This window comes from Manis javanica, chromosome 8 (assembly GCF_040802235.1).
Source record: "Manis javanica isolate MJ-LG chromosome 8, MJ_LKY, whole genome shotgun sequence".
Classification (NCBI taxonomy): Eukaryota; Metazoa; Chordata; class Mammalia; order Pholidota; family Manidae; genus Manis; species Manis javanica.
Genome location: NC_133163.1, coordinates 63,804,868 through 63,823,511, shown reverse-complemented (window position 1 = coordinate 63,823,511; position 18,644 = coordinate 63,804,868). Strand labels below are relative to the sequence as shown.

Here is an 18,644-nt window from a genome sequence, read left to right as displayed (position 1 = left end):
TATATCGCCATACTGGGTCCTTCAAGAGTAACATAACAGCCTTGGCTTTTACAGAGGTGAGAGAGAAAGGAGGGTCAGCCAGCAAAGGTGGAAATTGGCCCATGAGAACAGAAAAAATAATTCTAAAGAGGAGAATAGATGTTAGCTTCAGGACTCGGGTATAAGAAGCCAAGTTGCACCCATGCATTCCCCACAGGAAAAGGAAAGATACAACAGGAGTGTCACAATGCCTCAGAGCCAACTTCTCTCTCCTGTTGTTCTTGTCTGCGCTGAGTTAAGCACTGAGTTAAGGAAGTGGCGGGGCGATTTCATGGAATTGAGGGGTGTGAGCCTTTAGGCCTTGCATTTTACCTCCCAGATTGTTTGGGGCCATATCTGCCTGTTGCTACAAGCAGAACCCACTGAGCGAAGGGCCTGCCCACACAGGGGCCCTTTCCAGGGTGATGCTGTCTGGTGGACGGCTCCTGAATCCGACAGGGATACGAGGCACACAGGACAAAGGCAGGCATGTTTCTGGGCCCCAGCCTGACTACTGGAAGAGACCCTACAAGCCTGGAACATACCCCTCAAGGCAGAAAAACTAGCAGCAATTGAGGAACTTGAGATCATGCGGGGAAAACAGTGAGGGGGCAAGATCACGGAGGAAGTTCTAAAAGCTGTTTTTCTTATTATTTCTCTTTACTTACTAAAACAGAATAATAAATAAAGATGACATTGGATAATGAGACTTACCAACCATGTTGCACTCTTAAGTATGTAACAATGGATCAGATGCAAGTGTTTGCTAAAATATTTTCAAATTTTTACTTCAAGTTTCAACAAAACAGGATTTCCAGATCTGGTAACAAGAAAATTAAAATCATCTGGAAATGTTGAATAAAAGATAACTCCCAAAAAATTGTTGGACGCACAGCTGAGCTCACAGAAACACAAGTGTGAAAGCTGCAGTCATGAGGGCTCCTATGTGATTCCAGAGAAGAGGGGGCAGATAAGGAGAAGAACTGGGCATCAGATCCGACCCCCGGCAGACTAGGAGACACAGCCTTGAGCCCACACTTGGGAGTTGAAACTAAGCCACAAGCAGATCTGAAACCTATACAGGTGTGACATGCGAATCCCCAAGCCGAGAAATAAACATAAATATTCCTGGACTGGTGATCCCCTCAAACTACCTGAGGATAACAAGCACAGATTCACCTTAGAGGGAATCTTTCTCAATCCAGGCTGCTTGGAATTCACACACACACAAAGTCCCCACTGAAGATGAACTCACAATTTAAAAATAATAATAAAACACAGGGAACTAATTCTCCATGAACAAGAGTCAGCAGAGACAACAGAGGTAAAAGAACCTGAAATAAAAAAAGTACATTCTTAAATATTAAACACATAGAAGAATAAACATCAAGATTGAAGAAACTGAGACCTAGAGAGATTATGAATCGATGCCATTGTGCAAAGCCAGGATTTGGAACCCAGCCATGGACTCCAGGGCTATGCCCCTCCTCTGCACTACTCCCCAAGCCCAAACTAGGAGAGCACGCAGATCAGCTCTGTGGTGGCCGTCCTCTCGACTGGTCATCAACGTCAGCCCCTGGTCACGTCTGCAGAAAGGCTATGGGCTCAGTCCATTACTAGGGGAATCCTGATAACAGATGTTTAGATGTGTTCAGAAGATGATCCAACATGCTGCCACCTTTTCCCTCCCAGTCACCTGGACACCCGGGGTCTCTTCCCTCCCTGCTCTCACGTGTCTTCCTCCACTCTCCCCTTGGTCTTTTCCCACTCGATCTGTCCACTCACAGGTCCAACTCTTCCCTGGAAGGAGAGTGGCAGAACTTTCCTGGGCATCATGGAGGAGCCTTTGAATCCCAGAATGGAGTATCCTTGGAAAACAAAATTTTCTGTTGCTTGTACTGTCATAGCTCAACTTCAGTGCATTTTTATGTTCCTCGATATTCTCTGTTTTCCTCTATTTTACCAGAGTCCCCTCCTGGGGAGGGTGAAGGCAGGAGAGAAATCCAGGAGGAGGACTGAGAAAATCCTATACAGCCTCTTATGACAGACGTCTGGCCTTTACTCTTTAAGCAATAAGAACAATTTTCTCCAGGAAACACCACCTTATCCCACCATGTGGGGAAGCACTTCCCAAACATGAGCCACCTACTGTGTACACTGCCTGTCCCACCTGAGAGCTCTCCACAGGTCAAGGGACCTGGGAGCCATATGAGGGTCACAGGGAGCCTCTGCATCTCTCATGAAAGCAAGGTGCATCAGGCTGCTCCCACCCCAAGAGGACACTCTCTTTCCAGATGAAAGCTCACATCTGCCTGTGCTGGGACCCTGTTAGCCGAGCTCTAAGTGAGAGGGGAGACAGGTTCTTGCACCTATTCCCTGCACGCACTCCCTCAGCAGCCCTGCTCCATTCCTCTTCTGCCTATACAATCAGGTCTGCTGCTTCTCAGCCTGATACACCATTACGGGACCACACAGCACAGATCCCCAGCCATTTTGTCTTAGGTTTCACATAACCAGTGATCTAGTCAGGGTTCTCCATAGAAACAGAACCAACAGGGTGTGTGTGTGTGTGTGTGTGTGTGTGTGTGTGTGTGTGTGTGTGTGTGTGTGTGTGTGTGTGTGTGTGTGTACACAACTGTGAGGGCTGCCAAATCCAAAATCCAGGGGCAGGCTGGAAATTCCAGCAAGAAGTTAATGACTTGAGCCTGGAGGCAGGCTGGAGGCAGAATTCTTTTCTTTTCAAGGACCTGAGTCTTTTCCCTTCAGGCTTTCAGTTGACTGGATGAGGTCCACCACATTATGTAGGGTAATCTGCTTTAAATGGTAGAGTCTACTGATTTAAATGGTAGTCATACCTTTACAAAAAATATCTTCACAGCAGCACGTAGACTGGAATCTGACCAAACGGCTGAGCACCACACCCTAGCCAAGATGACACACACAACCTGGGTGACAGGAGAGTGAGCATGGTGACTCTAAATGAGAGAAGGAACTTCACCCCTGGATGTGCACCCCGACTATCCTCCAGTGGAAACCCTGAATACCCTCAGAAAGGGACTGAGAGAAAGGCAAGGGGAGAGGCAAAGAGGGGGGCCCAACAGCAGTAATTGTCTGGAAAGGCCAAGCCCCACAGTCAAAATTCTGAGCACAGCCCTCATCTTCTTCAAGCACTTGATAAATTCCACAGCCTCCTCATTAGAGGTCAGCCATTCGATTTAGAACTAAAGTTGCTCATGAGAAACAAAAGAACTCCAGAGAAATCTGAAGTTTCACATGTACACCATTCACTCATATGTTTTTGTCAGTAGTAAAATTAGTATTGCAACTTTGCAACTCTTTTATGTAAATGTATAATAAAGTAAATAAACAAAACCTATTGATGTTACTAGGAACCATGATTTTCAACAGAAAAGAGATGCACATAGAAAATACAACAATGCTTAGGTTAAAAACCCCGTATTGGAATTGGAATTACCAGTTTGAACACACAGTTTTTTTTTTATTGAAGTATCGTTGCTATACAATCTTACATTGGTTTCAAGTATACAACACAGTGGTTCAGCAGTTACCCACATTATTAAATCCTCACCCCAACTAGTGCAGTTACTATCTGTCAATGTAAGAAGATGTTAGAGAATCATTGGCTACTTCGCCATGCTGTGCTCCCATCCCCATGACCAACTTATATTATGATATTCATGTGCCCCTTCATCCCTTCACCCTCCCCACCTGCCCCAACCCCTCCCCCGGGGTAGCCACCAGTCACTTCGCAGCGTCTATGAGTCTACTGCTGTTTTGTTCACATTGTTGTTTTCTTTAGTGTATTTCCAGCTTTGTCTACAAAAAGGCACTAAAACAATGACATCCCACTAATGACGAGCATAGCTAGCACCCAGACCTTGATTTTAAATACTATTCCATATTCAAAACAACCAGAGCCTCTCAGAGAAATGGCTGGCTTGAGGGCTCAGCCAGAGAGCATATAAGATGAGCCCAGGACATTTTCCACCAGGAAGTAAAAGAAGTACATAAAGACCAGTGGGGTTATATCAAAAGAAAAAAAGGAGAAAACCTGTTTGGCAGGCTGGAAAAAAGCTTATCATAGAAAATGTATCATAGGAACAAATAATTCCACTCTTAGATCTATGTCCCCTACTCAAAACAATGTGTTCCCCCAAAGACAAGTACCAGAACACTCACAGCAACACAATCGTGATAGTCAGACCTGGAATCATCTAAATGTCCACCTACATTAGAATGGATAAATTGCAGAAGTGATGAAAACACAAACTACAACTACATGTATCATAAGTGAATCTCCTGAACATGATGAGCAAAAACGCCAGTCACAGAAGAGTGCACGCTGTATGATTCCATTTACGCAAAGTTTCAAAACAGGCGAACTGATCAATAGGTTTAAGTGAGGCTGGCGGTTACTGAGTTGTTGGGGGCAGTAGTGATAGGAAGAGGGGTGTGAAGGGGGCTTCCAGGGTTACTAGCAATGTTCTGTTTATTGATCTGGGGACTGGTTTCACAGCTTTTTGCTCTGTGAAAAGTTTTTGAACTACAGACTTGATTTTTTGTGTGTATTTCTCTATATGTCATAATTCAATTTAAATTTTTACTTTAAAAAATGGTAGTCATATCTTAAAAAAAAATTTTTTCACAGTGGCATGTAGACTGGTGCATGACCCAACAGATGAGCACCACAGCCTAGCCAAGATGACATAATTCTCTGTATGTTATCATTCAATTTAAAATTTTACTTTAAAAAAGCCAGGTTGAAGGGACTCCCCGAGGCCAAATTTAGAACAATTTGAACATCAAAGAGGACAATGATTGCAGCTGGTTATTAAATGAAAATGCACGAATCCGTGTGGGTAGAGAGAGGATAAGCAGGACAGTTCTTCTTTACAAGAAAAAGACACTAATAAATGTAGATGGAATGACAAGATTAGAATGTCACCATTTTATAACCTCCGACAAAATAACTGATTTGTGGTAACAATCACCAGAGGAAATGAAAAGCACTGTTAGCAAACAGGGTACTCATATGGTGCCAAAGTAACGTCCCAAAGACCACTCACCTTTATAAAGGACAGCAACTGTACCTTTTCGATGGCAGTCTGGTAGTGAGCACCTTAATCCAATAATTGAACTTAGTATCACAAATAATTGAACGGTTTGACATACATGTCTCCAGCTGGGATGCTAATTAAACAATATAACCTGAGGCAGTGGGTCATCCTGGCTGCATTAAAATCACCTGAGATTTTAAACCACCAAGCATAGGCCACACTGCCAGACCAGTGATAGCAGAATCTCTAGGTTAGGACCCCAAGCACCAGTATTTTTTAAAGCTTCCCAGGTGACTGCAATGCACAGTTAAGGTATTCTGGATGAAAATGTATGCTCCAAGTCTAACTTCTAGTTTATGGGATATCCAGGAAATAGAGCGGTGGTCCTTAATGCTGACTGCTTATCAGAATCACCCAGATGATTCTGAAACTAGGACCACGTGGGCTTCATCTCCAGAGATTTTTATTTAATTGGTTTAGGGTGGAACTCAGGCAATGGTATTCTCTTTTCTAGGGTTTAAGTTTCATTTAAATAACCTCCAGTGAAAACAGAGGGGCCACCTCCACCTCTTCCTTGTGATGCCAGTTAATGGAGATAGGTGGTTCTGCTACGAAGCCAGGGCTGAAGATACAAGGACAGAGGAACAAGTGACCATCATGAAGCAACAGATAAACTAGAATGTGAGACATTCTGTAAGACAACTAGCCCAGTTCCTCTGGGGGTCAATGTAATGGGGGGAAGAAAAAGAACTATTCTAAATTAAAATACATAACAACAACAAAAAAGTAATGTATTCATTAGTTTGATAAAAGCAGCTATAAAGACATTTGGGGGCAAAAATTAGAGAAATAGGAACTTGAGGTTGTTTTGAGATGGTGGATCTTCTTAGGAGGGATAAGATAATGACATTGCAGTTCTGTAGATAAATATCTGTATTCTTAAGTGATATACACTGGATTTTGAGAAGTGATGTGTTAGGATGCGTATATAACTTTGGAGTTCATTGCACTCATCTTTCAACTTCCTTGTATGTTTGAGATAGTTCCTAAGAAAAAATGGACGAAATGAGAAAATTTTTAAATAGGTATAAAAACCTATTCACAAGGCCATTATAATTTCCACCTGTATTGCTTCTCTCTTAAGACTTTTCCAAGAAAACCCACTGACAACTCAACCTCACACAATGAACCTCACACCACACCCAACCATTAAAGCAGCCTTTCTCAGACTTTGCTCACTGGATTGAAATAGGAGTTACCTGGAAAAGATCTCTTACTCAAATGAGTTTGAAAAATGCTGGGTTATGCAGGGTTTTCTTGCTCCTGGATGTCTCAGAAATCTTCCTGTGGCATTGGGAGTAGAAACCTGCATAGAAAAGAAGCATTTCTTAACTCTATTTTGTCCTTTTTGAGCACAGACTCCTTTTATCCCAGAGAATCTTGTAGGTCAAGCATTCTGCTGGCATTTGGAAAAATGCAAGCATGAAACATCCTCTCCCTCATTTTACCACTCCTCTGTCTTTGATTACCCAAAGAGTCCCTGGATTTCCTTCTGGGCCCTGAAAACTCTAAGGGCACTTTTGTAGCCAGATGAAGCTCTGACTCCCAGCCTGTACAATTCCCTCTTCATCAAAATACAAAATGTAATTTTTTTCTGTTCAGGACCCAATTTTTTCTTTAATATGTGTGCACTCTTGTATGTGTATCTACGCAAGCTTTGCTTCAAGTACACTAAGGATGTCTGTTTTAAAGTGTGAGTTTCTGAAAGACCACCCCATGTGTCTCCATCCATTCAGCATCTAGGATGGCACTACACACCACAGGCAGAATTCAAGCTGATAACCAAACAGCAAAAAAAAAGTGGCTAAGGGCTCTTGTCCCAGGGTGCCCCTGTGCCAGTCAGCCCCTCCAACACTGTCATTTACAGGCATCTCTCTGGTCTCCCCTACCCTGTGAGGTGTGTGTTATGATCACAGAAGAGGTTCTGAGAGTCAGAGAGTCGGTGAGGCTGGCCCAGAGTCATACAGTGGGCAGGCAGCAGGGCTGGGATGTGAGCCCCAGTGCCTGATCCCAGACTTCTGCTCTCACTCCAGATGCTATTCTGCTTCCCACAGCTTCAGCCTTAATCCTCTTCTACAGCTCCTGCTCTGTTGCACAGTGTTGGGATTTTCAGGGCTTCCAGGAAAAGCAGATTCAATCTACCCCTGCCATCCACAGCCTGTGCTTTTACATGTAGCACAAGGAACCTGGCAAGTGGCAAGTGCAGCTTCAGAAGCTAAATCATCAGCAGAGTCACCCTTTGACTAAGCCAAGCTGGCCAGTCCTGTGGCATACCCAACCATATAAATGAAGGGCCAATGACAAATGTGAGCACAAAGGAGCTTAATGAGTCACTGCCCAGGAAAACCTGGCTGAGGCTCACCCTGAGATTCTCCAAACCTCCAGGGGTACCTGCAATTATCACTGAACATGGCAGAAAATCCTGGCAGTTCCCCACTCACTCCCCTCCCTGCAAAACACAGAAGCCCTGTGGACAAAGGCCTATGGGAGTTCACTCTACTATGGTCAAATTGAGACTAAAAACTGAGCTTAAACCAAAGAGATGAGAACTCATTCTCAACAGATCTCAGATGGAATTCTAAGCAGTCAAGTGTAGAAGGGTCTCATAATATTTTCTCAATTGTTCAGGACAAAGGAAGACCTCATGTTATTCTGCACAACTCTTAGCCCACACCAGACCCCCAGGCTCTTGGCCTGAAAGTTAATCAAGGCCATGTTCCATGTTAAGGGAGCCCCACGGTTGCCACCTGCTTGGAGTTTCAGTCCATCCAGGAATTTGAATACCTTCCCAGGATCTGAATCAGCCTGTGATTCAGATACGAAGTTGTGGAGTGATGAAATGGTGAAATCTGAAGTTCAACGTCAGGCCATGCAAAACAGGTTCATCAGCTAGCACCATGCTTTGCTCACTTCCTGCCAAAAGGAAGGACATGGCATCTGTCACAAGGAACATTTTTAAGCAAACATAAAGTTATGTTGTTCGGCATGCATTTCCCAACCACCTGCTCTGTACTAGGTGATGGTACTGTATTCTGGTGTTTTAGGGACAGTTTTGTCCAAATATCTTAGCAGTGTTCCTTCTCCCATGGGCCCCAGAAATGAAAAGCAGTTTCTTCATTATTAAGTTACAAGAGGTTCTAAACTCTTGAGACATCAGTTTGAAGCTCTTTACAGTGAAGTCTCTTCTTTTCTACTCAATATTAAGGAGTAATTAAATATTATGTACATTAGTTTACCAGGCATCTAATGCAAGTTTTCTCTTACACAATCAACCTCACACTACACCCAACATCTTTCAAAGTCCAAATGGACAGTCAGGATCCCCCAAGTTGGAAGGAGTGAACTAAATAAGATCTGTCCACAGTCAAGCATGGTGACCACCCAGAAAGCCCTTCTCTCTTCATGTACCCACTTCCCTATCATATCAAAGATGACTGACAGTGACAGTATCCAGTGAAGACTTTTCCTTTCTCCTTTAGGCTTGAGCAGTGAGCTTCCTCTAGTCTCTGCCAGAGTGACTTAAGTAACAAGTCTGAAAATATTATCGTGATGTAATACCAGCCACATATAAAATAGAAAACCATTCTGCAGCCATGCCGCATCTAGTCCCTTGTTGTGGGATGGAAATGCCTAAGCCACGCTGGTCAGACTCTCCTGGTGACTCTTTAACAAAGAGAAAAGCTTGGACTCATGACAAATAGCCAAAGGCTCTCTCGGTCTTTCCCCCAGAATCTTCAGGGGCTCTGCCCACCCAGTAAAAGCATAACACAGGTAAGATACTGCCGACTTGCCAAGAGCTCAAGTCTACATGGGTGGACAGAGAGCCTGCTTTTAATCAGGCAGACTGTAATAATGGCCATGGGGGGGGGGGGTGTTTCCAAAGTGACTTGAGGCTAAAGAAGAAGGAAGTATTCATTCTATTTGGGGGTGTTGGGGAAAGCCACTCAAAGCAGTTCCTGGGCTTCTGACAGTTGGAAACATCAGAAAAGTGAAAAGAAGGGTGTTCAGGGCAGAGAGAACCATGTCATCAATGCACCAGCACACAAAAGAGCCCAGTGTGACAGCTGGCATTTGAGGTATTCTGTGCTGGGAGTCGGTGTGTTCTGTCCCAGTATGCCAATTCTTTTTTTTCTAGGCCCTTTGTTCTATAAAAAATGTTCCTGGGCATCAAATCCAATTTCTGCAAAAGGTACACAGAATACTATGGTTAAGCGGAACATTGATCTCTTTCATATCTGGCCAATCTCACAATAGATTTTGACATGGTGCCATCTTGTAGGTCTAAAACTTTAAATATATTACAGTTGTAGCTGGTATTATATATATCAGACTGTGTATAATGATAATAAAAATCACCATAGGTTTTGAAACGTTAAAAAAAAAAAAGTGCCCAGTGTGTTTGGGAAATGATATCTGATTTGGGGACAAGAGGAGCAAGATGGGACCAACATGATCCTTTTTTTTTTTTTATTTGTTTTCTGCAAAGCAAACTTTATTTCAGTGATTTGCCTACTTTCTGCCCTCTTTTTTTTTTTCCTTCTCTCGCCACCCCCCCCCCCCATTAAACTTTCAAAATAGAAATAGATCCTATGCAGGAGCCCAGTGGAGGGAGCACACCCATAGTGGAGTGACATACAGGCTTTCCCAGCCTGCAGGGACTGCTGAATAAGCAGACTGGAGGTGTCAGGGCTGGAGGCTCCAGGCCACCATGTACTTGGGCTGAAATGAGCTCTCCCTGAAATAAGGTCTCTGAGTCCTAAAAGTAGGATGACGCAGCCACTACATCTTAACAGCAGATGAGTTTATTCAACATTTTAAATTAAATTAATTTTACCAACACTATTCATAGAATAAAAATAGTTAATTGTAACACTTTTGGGTTTCATCTCCTTAAAAACTCCCAAGAACTCCATAAAAGAGGTATCAGTGTTATGGCCATTTCACAGATCAGCAAACTATGGCCCAGAGAAGTTCAGTAACTTACCCAAAGTCACACAACGTAGTGACTTTAGGACGTAGAGGAGATGGAATGTGAATTTCATCAGTCCAATTCCAAAGCCTATGCTTAATCATTTATACTAAATACATAAGGCCTAGTTAAATAATGGTTCTATTGTGTTCTAATCATTAGGAACAAAAGAGCTTTTAGGTAGGTTTCTCTGTACTTCAGAGTTGCCAAATTCTTGCCAATCTTTTATCTTCCCCACAGCACACAACTTTGTACTAGACACCATTGCTTATCATTTATGTTGATTCATAAGAAACATGTAAGGAAACATTATGCTGGACCCGTACTAATGAAAGAAAATTGATGGAGGGAGAGAGCAAGAGACACGCTGGATGGGTCGGCTGGTATGGCTGGCACTTTGTGGGTCTGTCTCTTTCTCTTCCTTTCTCTCTCTGTCTCTGTCTCTGTGTGTGTGAGCATGTGTGTGTGTGTGTGTGTGTGTGTGTGTGTGTGTGTGAAGCCTTTCTGCATCTTAGTATGTCTCTATCTTAACCTAGAGCCTGGTGCATGTCAAGCAACTAGCAACAGAGCCTGTTGTTATTGTTTCTATTTTTCTTCACAGTATCTTATTTGCCTTTAGATTCTCAGAATCTAGCACAGTCCTTGGCACATAGTTGGAGGTCAAAGTATGCTCGGAGCAACAAGGTAAAAACATACTGAGACACACACGGGAAGACATAAGACAGAGAGAAATACAGCATGGGAGAGTCAGAGACAGAGAGACTGAGAGAAATACAGACACCAGGGAGGAAGGAAGAGAGGCAGACAGGTGGACAGACTGACAGACATGCCAGTCAGCCCACCAACCAAGTCTCCTGCTCTTTCTGTCTAAATTTGCCTTCACTAGTATGGGTCCAATACATTCCCTTAAACTTATTTCATATAAGTCAACACAGAAAAAGAACAAGGAATTACTGAAACAAGGTCTCTGAGTCCTAAAAGCATTCTCCATCCCACTGCAGGCTTCCTGTGCTAGAGGGGAGCTGAGAAAGAGGAGCGGTTGGTGCCCACATCTGGTATGTCACACAGCAGTGGCCGGCTGGCCGGTGCTCCCCAAGGCAAGGAGCAAGTTCAGAAGCAAGTTCAATCAGGTCCAGGCCATGCAGACCCTGACCTTCAGCTCATTCACAGAAGCCTCCTAAATCCAATGAGAACACCCATTTCCCTCCATAGCAGAGCTACTGGGCAACGCTACAGGGATTTCCTCCACAAATAGAAAGGGCAAACTCTTATCCTCACGTCAAAGGAAGAAACAGCCCAGTCCCCAAAAGGAGATATTCTACCCAGTCAGGAGGACACCCAGGTCCTCTCTTTGCTCTGTTGGCCTTCAGTACAATACTGCCTGTAAATTGTGAGCTCCTTAAAACCTGTCTTCAACACACTTTGATAAAACAGGGTGAGTCTGGATGAGGTCACATTTGGAACAAGGAGACCTTCAAGGACCAGGGCTTGAGCACATCACTGTGCAGTCAGCATCTTTCTCTCATATGATGCCAGAGACAGACTGAATCATGGGGAAAGAACTGAAGATCACCAGGGTTCTATGCTTGAAATTTCTACACTACTAACCACCCCTAACTCCCTTAACAACCGCTCACAGCACTTGTCAGATGGCATGAGAAGAAAGAGGAGGTTTCCAATAGGATGCTGTGCTGATTTCAACTGCCTGGCATGATCTCTTCTTTGCAGTCAGCAGGCTGGGACAGCATCCTTCTGCTCCCTGAGAACAGACCCTGTGCCTCCTCGTCTGCTCAGGGTCACCTTCCTGCTCCCTCCTACTGCTTCTGGGCACCATCATGCAGGCAGATGAGACCGGCTAATTTTGGCCACAGAGGTGCTGTCCACCATGTCACTTGGCTGTCCCAAGTCCTATAGCTCCAGATGTTACACAAACCTGGGATCTCTCCTCTGCCCTCCAAATGAAACCCATTTTAGCTTATGGGCAAACAATAGCTGATTTGAAATAGGAATCCAAAACACTGTGGACCCCGACAAAAATCAGAATTTAATGGGGGCCTCTCACCCTCATACCTCTTCATTTCATTTCATTTCAGAACCACCCATGAGCAAGGAGTTGCTCAGCCTGCCACCTCATTACAGATCTCAGCAGAAGGAACCACTCAAGTCAACAAACAGATCATTTGCTTTCATTTCTAAAGAAGTACAGCTAATTTGGGAGGTGGATGGTGGTAATGGTTGCACAACAATGTGAATGGACTTGATGTCACTGAACTATACATTATACATTTTTAAATAGTTTAAATGGTAAGTTTTATGTTATGTATATTTTATCATAGTTTTTAAAAATTAAAAAAGAATAAATTGAACACAACATTTTAAAAAAGTACAGCTAAGTCCCAGGTAGCTTAATGATCACTGATTTAGTATTATTATATTATTTTTAAAGATAATCTTGGTAGTACAGAAAGTACAGCTTCGAGAGTTTATGAAAATCAAAAGCAGGGAAACATATGCTTTAACATCAAAAATGCCCTTAAACCAAAAGTCAATGCACTCTCTCTGCTTTATGAGTATTGTCCATGAGTAAAATTTTCTAAAGAATGTCACTAAGCTTTTCTTTTAGAAACCGGTTGTTCCACAATTGTAGCTTGGAGAACATTCAGATCACAGGAGTGGCTTATAAGGATTTCCTGCTTTCCCTTAACAATAATGCATTCAACAGTTTGTTCTCAGAAATGTCAACAGACAGAGTTCCCCAGTAATGTAAGCAGAAAACATTATTTGCTTTTGCAGATGGTAAAATTAAGGCATGGGAAATCAAAGACTGTGCTGAGATCATTCCATGAGAAGAGAAGTGCAGAATCTATGTTCTGAGGGCCTGGCCCAGAGGCCACTCTTTCCCTGCCTTTTGGCTTAGGATCATTTAAGAGACAAAGGTCACTCACTGTAAATTAATTAATTCCAATAAATATCCACCCACACAATCACCTACTCTTTTGAATCCTGCCTACTGCCTCACTCTCCCCAAGGGGAGTCCAGCACAGTTCGCATTCGGCTTCTGTTACTTGCCACCAGAAGAGTACTGACTGATAGAGAGGTTCTCTCACTCCTGGCTCACATCCTCTCTCTCTCTCTCTTTCTGGATGCTCCTTCTTAGACTTTCTCTGTCCGCCCCTTAGACCCTGGTTTATCTGTCAGAACTATAGTCATGTCAGTGAGCCAGGTTGACTGAAGGCTTTGGATGTCACTGAACCAGACCAGCCTCACTCAGAACAAACTATTTGCAACACAGGTTTCTGTGGGAAAACTAAAACTAAGAAAAAACAATCAGAATAGACAGATGCAAAGATGACTTATATTAGGCTACATTTTTAAGATGAGGGACTCAGAATATGTGTCACTTTGTAACAAAAACAACGCCACCAAATATATATATAAATATATAATTTGGATCCAAATACATATGTATTTGTCAGATCCAATAATTTGGATAGTTTGTGATACAACAGTCAAAATCTAACTATTAAGAGGACTGTCCCTGACATTAGAATCTCTGATTCCCACCTGAATGTTCCAGTAGCTCCTCACACTCAATATATTCAAAGCCAAACACATCTTTCCTCTTCCTAACCACCCCCCGAAAAAACCTACCCTTCTTTGTCTTCTCTTTCACGATAAATGTCAAGTTGATCAAACCCAAAACTTCCCTCCTCCTTGCCCTATGTCTAACCAATTACTAAATCCTGTGTAGCTCATAAATCTCTCCTCCCCACTGCCCTGTTCTTAATCAGCCTCACAAATTAGATATGATGAAAGCATCCTCACTGGCCTTTCTTGTCTCCAATCTCATTGCCTGGCTATCCATTCCTTTCTTCATTTTGGCACTAAATAGCTGCTATGCCTGCTCCCTCCTGGTATTTACATGTTTCCTCACCCCTGCCCATTGCACATTCCTACTGGAGAAGATACATCTTCTGGGAAGCCTTTGCCACATTCCCAAGGTCCACTTATGAGTTCTGTTTCTCCTTGGGCTCCATCAACACTGATACACAACCTCATTAAAGCAATTTAGTTTATTGTATTAAGTTATTTGTTTATGTAACTGGCTTCCCAGCAGACTATAAGAGTCTTAATGACATAGAATCTTGCTTTTCATTTGTTTTTCAAGTGACTAGTCCATTTCCAGTTAATACAGGCACTCAACAATTATTTACTTAAATTGACAGTTGAAGAAGGGAAAGAGGAATAGGTAGACCATAGAGGACTTCTATGGCAGCAAAACTACTTGTATGATCCTATAATGACGATACACATCACTATACATTTGACCAAACCCACATGATGTACACACCAAGAGTGACCCCTAATGAAAACTACAGACTCTGGGGATTATAATGTGTCACTGTAGGTTCACCAGCTATACCACAGGTACCACTCTGGTGGGAGACATTGACAACAGAAGGGGGGCCATGCATGTGGGGGGTCAGAAGTATACGGGGAGATCACTGTACCTTCTGTTCAGTTTCATTGCAAACCCAAAACTGCACTAAAAAGTAAATTTTACTTTTTTAAAAAAAAAATATATATATATATACGCACATATATATATAGTCACCTTTGAGGAATAAAGTAAACAGAGATATGAGGAAACATACAGGTATCAGGATACGTCAGTGCACAGTGGCTATGCAGTGCCCAAATGAAGAAAGAAATGGACAGCCAGAGAAGACCTTTGACAGGTGTTTGTTAAAAAACTATTTTAGATAAATTACCATAAATATATTGTTAACAAGTAGGAGAATTTTAAGGAGAAAGTTAGAAATTCAGCCTCCTGTATTCAGTTGTTAGGGATGAGAAATTAGTCAAGCAATGGAGATGAGAGACAAGCCAGGAATGAAGTGAAAAATTTGAAAGTCGCTTGTACAGACATAACAGGATAATTAAACCATGAAGGGAGTAATTTAGGTCTAAAATGTCACTGCCATTAATTCTAAGCTTTATTGTAGTCTGTTAGGGAAGAGTTCTCTGGGGATTAAGAATAACTGCTTCTTGAAATGGAAACTCTGCAAAAACAATTGACATTTCTATAATCCTTAAGGAATAGGACTTGAGAAAAATGACTTTTCAGGTGGCTATTTGAACATCAGTGTCTGAATAGCTAATATTCATCCTGGCTTTATGTCACCCTCATTAATCAGCCCCTATTAAAGATAATGCCATACATGTAATTATATGGCATAGCATTATGTTAAATATTAAAGATTTTAAAATTGTACCATACCTGTGGTGTGGTGATATACTGCCCCAATTTGACCACATGTATCAATTCTTCAAAGATTTTCATCAATATTTATGGCTCAAACCCCTTAGCAAATTAATAACCAAGAGTATAAATTCCTGTGCTTGTAAGACCATAGGCAGTTGTTCAGCGTACTTCTCCAACTTGCTTTATATCTAAAAACCTATTTAGCTTTCTAAAAAAAGCCTACCCTCTGTTTTCTAATTGCCCTGATTCCCACAATTTTTTAATCTAATCACATGTAATTGTAAAATATCACACTTGTAAATTGAACCATCAAAACAAACAATGAAGGAAATAAGCACAACAATACACTATAAGGAAATGGCAGATTAAACTAAATCCAAAATCTTGTAATAAAGTCTAGCTTATCCCAGTGGTGCTGAATTTTTTAACAAACAACTCATCTTTGTAAAAAAAACTCATCTTCATAAAGTCTCCAAGTGCTAACATGGGATTTCATTCATTATTCCTTACAATGACCTTAAGAAAAAAGTCAGCACTGTACCGATTTTCTAATCAGGTAAACAGAAAAGCCAAATTTCCATGACGAATAGCTGAATCGGGATTAAAACTCTGTTCACTTATTTATAGATCATTTTCTCCTGCGTATTTTTTGTAAAGATTCTGTTATCAGTTAAATATCATCCCCTGGACTGCTCACATCAATCATTAACCACCATCAAATCAATAAACTGCTGCCTCCACCCTAAGCCCAGAGTGCTCTTGGGAGAAGCAGCGCTTTCAGGGTGCAGTGCCTGATATCGCTCTAAGGACAGCCGCCTCTCACTTGGAAGGACCCCCTTCTCAGTACTCCCCAAGTAAACTTTCTTGACCCTTTAAGTCAGCAAACACAAACGTGCTCTTCTAAGTTGGTGAAAGTGTATCCCGCTGTTTTCATGTAATGTAAAAAAGAACAGGTAGAAACTTTGTTTTATCCAAATGGGTAAACCTGTCCCAGACTCTGGGGCGGACTGCGCTCTCCACAACGCAGGTGGTAATGCAGTAAACAGCTCTGGTGTGTGGGGTTGCTCAGGCCAGATTATTGTTTCCCCATCTGTGGCCTTTGAACAAGTTGCTTGTTAAAATGCAGATTCCCAGGTCCCAGCTCAGACCTACAAATCGGACTTAGCGGTGATAATGCATTGAAACCACCAGTGAAATAGATTCTTACACAGCCTGAAGTAAGAAAGCCAGGCTGCCCTGGAACATGCCCAAGTAGCGTGCTGCCTGAGGGCAGAGCAGCTGTTACTCATCCTTGCAGCCCCAGCATCCAACTGAGGTGCTTAATAATGTTCAGTGATGAGTGCATATAAATTGGTTGTGTTAATTAAATGTGCGTTAAAAGTGTCCAAAATATTTATGTTAAAATTAGTTCACGTATAGTGTGAAGGAATTTCAATCTAAACTAGAATCAGGGGACATAAAATGGAGAAGCTTATGCATGTGCCCTCAGGAAGACAAAACTTCAGGACTGAGACTGCTTGCCTGCAAATGGCCTGATTTACAGAACTGATAGTGTTGGAATTTTCTTGGATGGTGGGAGGTTAATTAGAGGTTGTCTCCTATTAACTTTGGGAAGTTTTGCCAGAAGCATGAACAGGAGATGACTGAGGTCAGGTTGGTGTCACAAAGTGGACTGAATTGAACTTTGTTGGTGCGACTGGACTGATTTTGTCTGCTCAGGAAAATCTTCCAGGCTGGTCTCCATTTGTCTTTTTATTTTAACTACCTAACTTCTTTACATTCCCCGCCCATGAATACAACCTACCCAAACCCTTAACAGACTCACCTGTAGCTTGCTACAGTTTGCTTGTCCCAAATTGGCTTTTCCCAAATAAATTCATCTTTCTGAGCCTGCCTCAGTTTATCTTTTATTGAGGTCAACATTCATGGAGTCAGAAGTTGGATCCAGAGACAGCTCCAAGGCTGGAGAGCAAACCAGGCACCTGTATCCCCAGCACCCTTTACTCACTGCCTTCTCACCCACTGCAGAGTCCTTGGGCAAGTCTCTCTTGGATCTCAGGTCTGCTTTGTGCGTTCTGAGCTCTCTGACTTCATTTGACATCTGTTTAAAGCCTTCATCTTTTCTGTTGAAAGGCTTCATCCTTTCTGGTGAATCTTCCATTGTTTTCTTATTGAGAATGTACTAAAATATCAGTATAATATGAATTCTTGAAGGCAAATCTAATAATAATAATAGTATCTGTGGGTACCAGTTGAGCAAATAAACACTACTAGAATGCCTACCAATTCCTTAGGGGAGACTCTGTCCCCCAAAGCAAAAAAGACCTATAAGAGGATAAATTGGTCACAGGCCAGATTGAAATTAAGTCACCTGACCACTGCCAGACAATTTCCTGCCACAAGGGTTACCTGGTCATGGTTTAGACAACTACGGCAAAGGCTGTCCTCTGAGAGAAAAAGTATCCCATGAAGGGTGCACAGTAAAACAACACACAACTCCTAATGCTGAAAGCCCACCCATCAGGCTATTCAGAGCCTTTGCTTTTGCTCTCAAGAAAACTTCTGAGACATAAGATCCCAGTCATCTAAATGCTCTAAGAATAGCCCACCTTCAGGGTCCCTGGCTGAAGTTACGTTCAAAATATGGTCTCTGCTCATGTGCATATTTGACTAAATCAACCAACCTTACCAAAGATAATTTAGAATAGCAAGGCTGTTAATGGGGAACTTATCTCCCCAAATTTGTTTTTCTCCAGAATAAATTAATGACTGTGGCAACATAATTAAGCAATCTAAAGGGGATATTTATTTTAATTGGTACCTAGAAGTTTCTAAACATACACAGGATTCTAAAATTACCCTTTACAAAATGGTATTTCTGTTGTTAATTGAGGCATATAAACAACTAAACACAGATAGAAAAGCATCTGAGGCTCTCTTAGCAGCACCAACCAAGCACCTCTTCTTTTATCTGAGCTCCCCTTCTTCTATAGTGTTCAACTCCTACCAGCTTGCCTATTTTTACAAAGAGAATTAAAATAATACTTTGCTGTTTTGTTTTCCAAAAAGAGAAGTTTTAATATCAACATTTTAAATTGTGAATTTTTGTATTGAGGTACATACAATAAAATGTACAAATCTTAATGCACAGCTCAATGAATTTTGCTATACTCAGGTAACCATCACCCAGACCAACATACCAAACACCCTCACTAATTTTTCCCCCTCACCTATTTCACCCATTCCCCTAAAA

The 18,644-nt window shown here is 42.1% G+C and overlaps 1 long non-coding RNA gene across 5 annotated transcripts in view; it reads right to left on the bottom strand.

The window, feature by feature from the left end:
- LOC118968527 (uncharacterized) overlaps nucleotides 1–18,644 on the bottom strand; it is a 250,437-nt gene that overhangs the window by 224,588 nt on the left and 7,205 nt on the right. For 3 of the 5 annotated variants that reach the window (XR_012120563.1, XR_012120564.1, XR_012120565.1), the window contains exons 2-3: nucleotides 7,941–8,069; nucleotides 6,356–6,462 (exon numbers count right to left, since the gene is read on the bottom strand). This is a non-coding gene — a long non-coding RNA (uncharacterized lncRNA). Of the gene's footprint in view, nucleotides 1–3,536; nucleotides 6,143–6,355; nucleotides 6,463–7,903; nucleotides 8,070–18,644 lie in introns of those variants that run through there. The other 2 variants (XR_005056260.2, XR_012120562.1) reach the window with 2 other exon arrangements.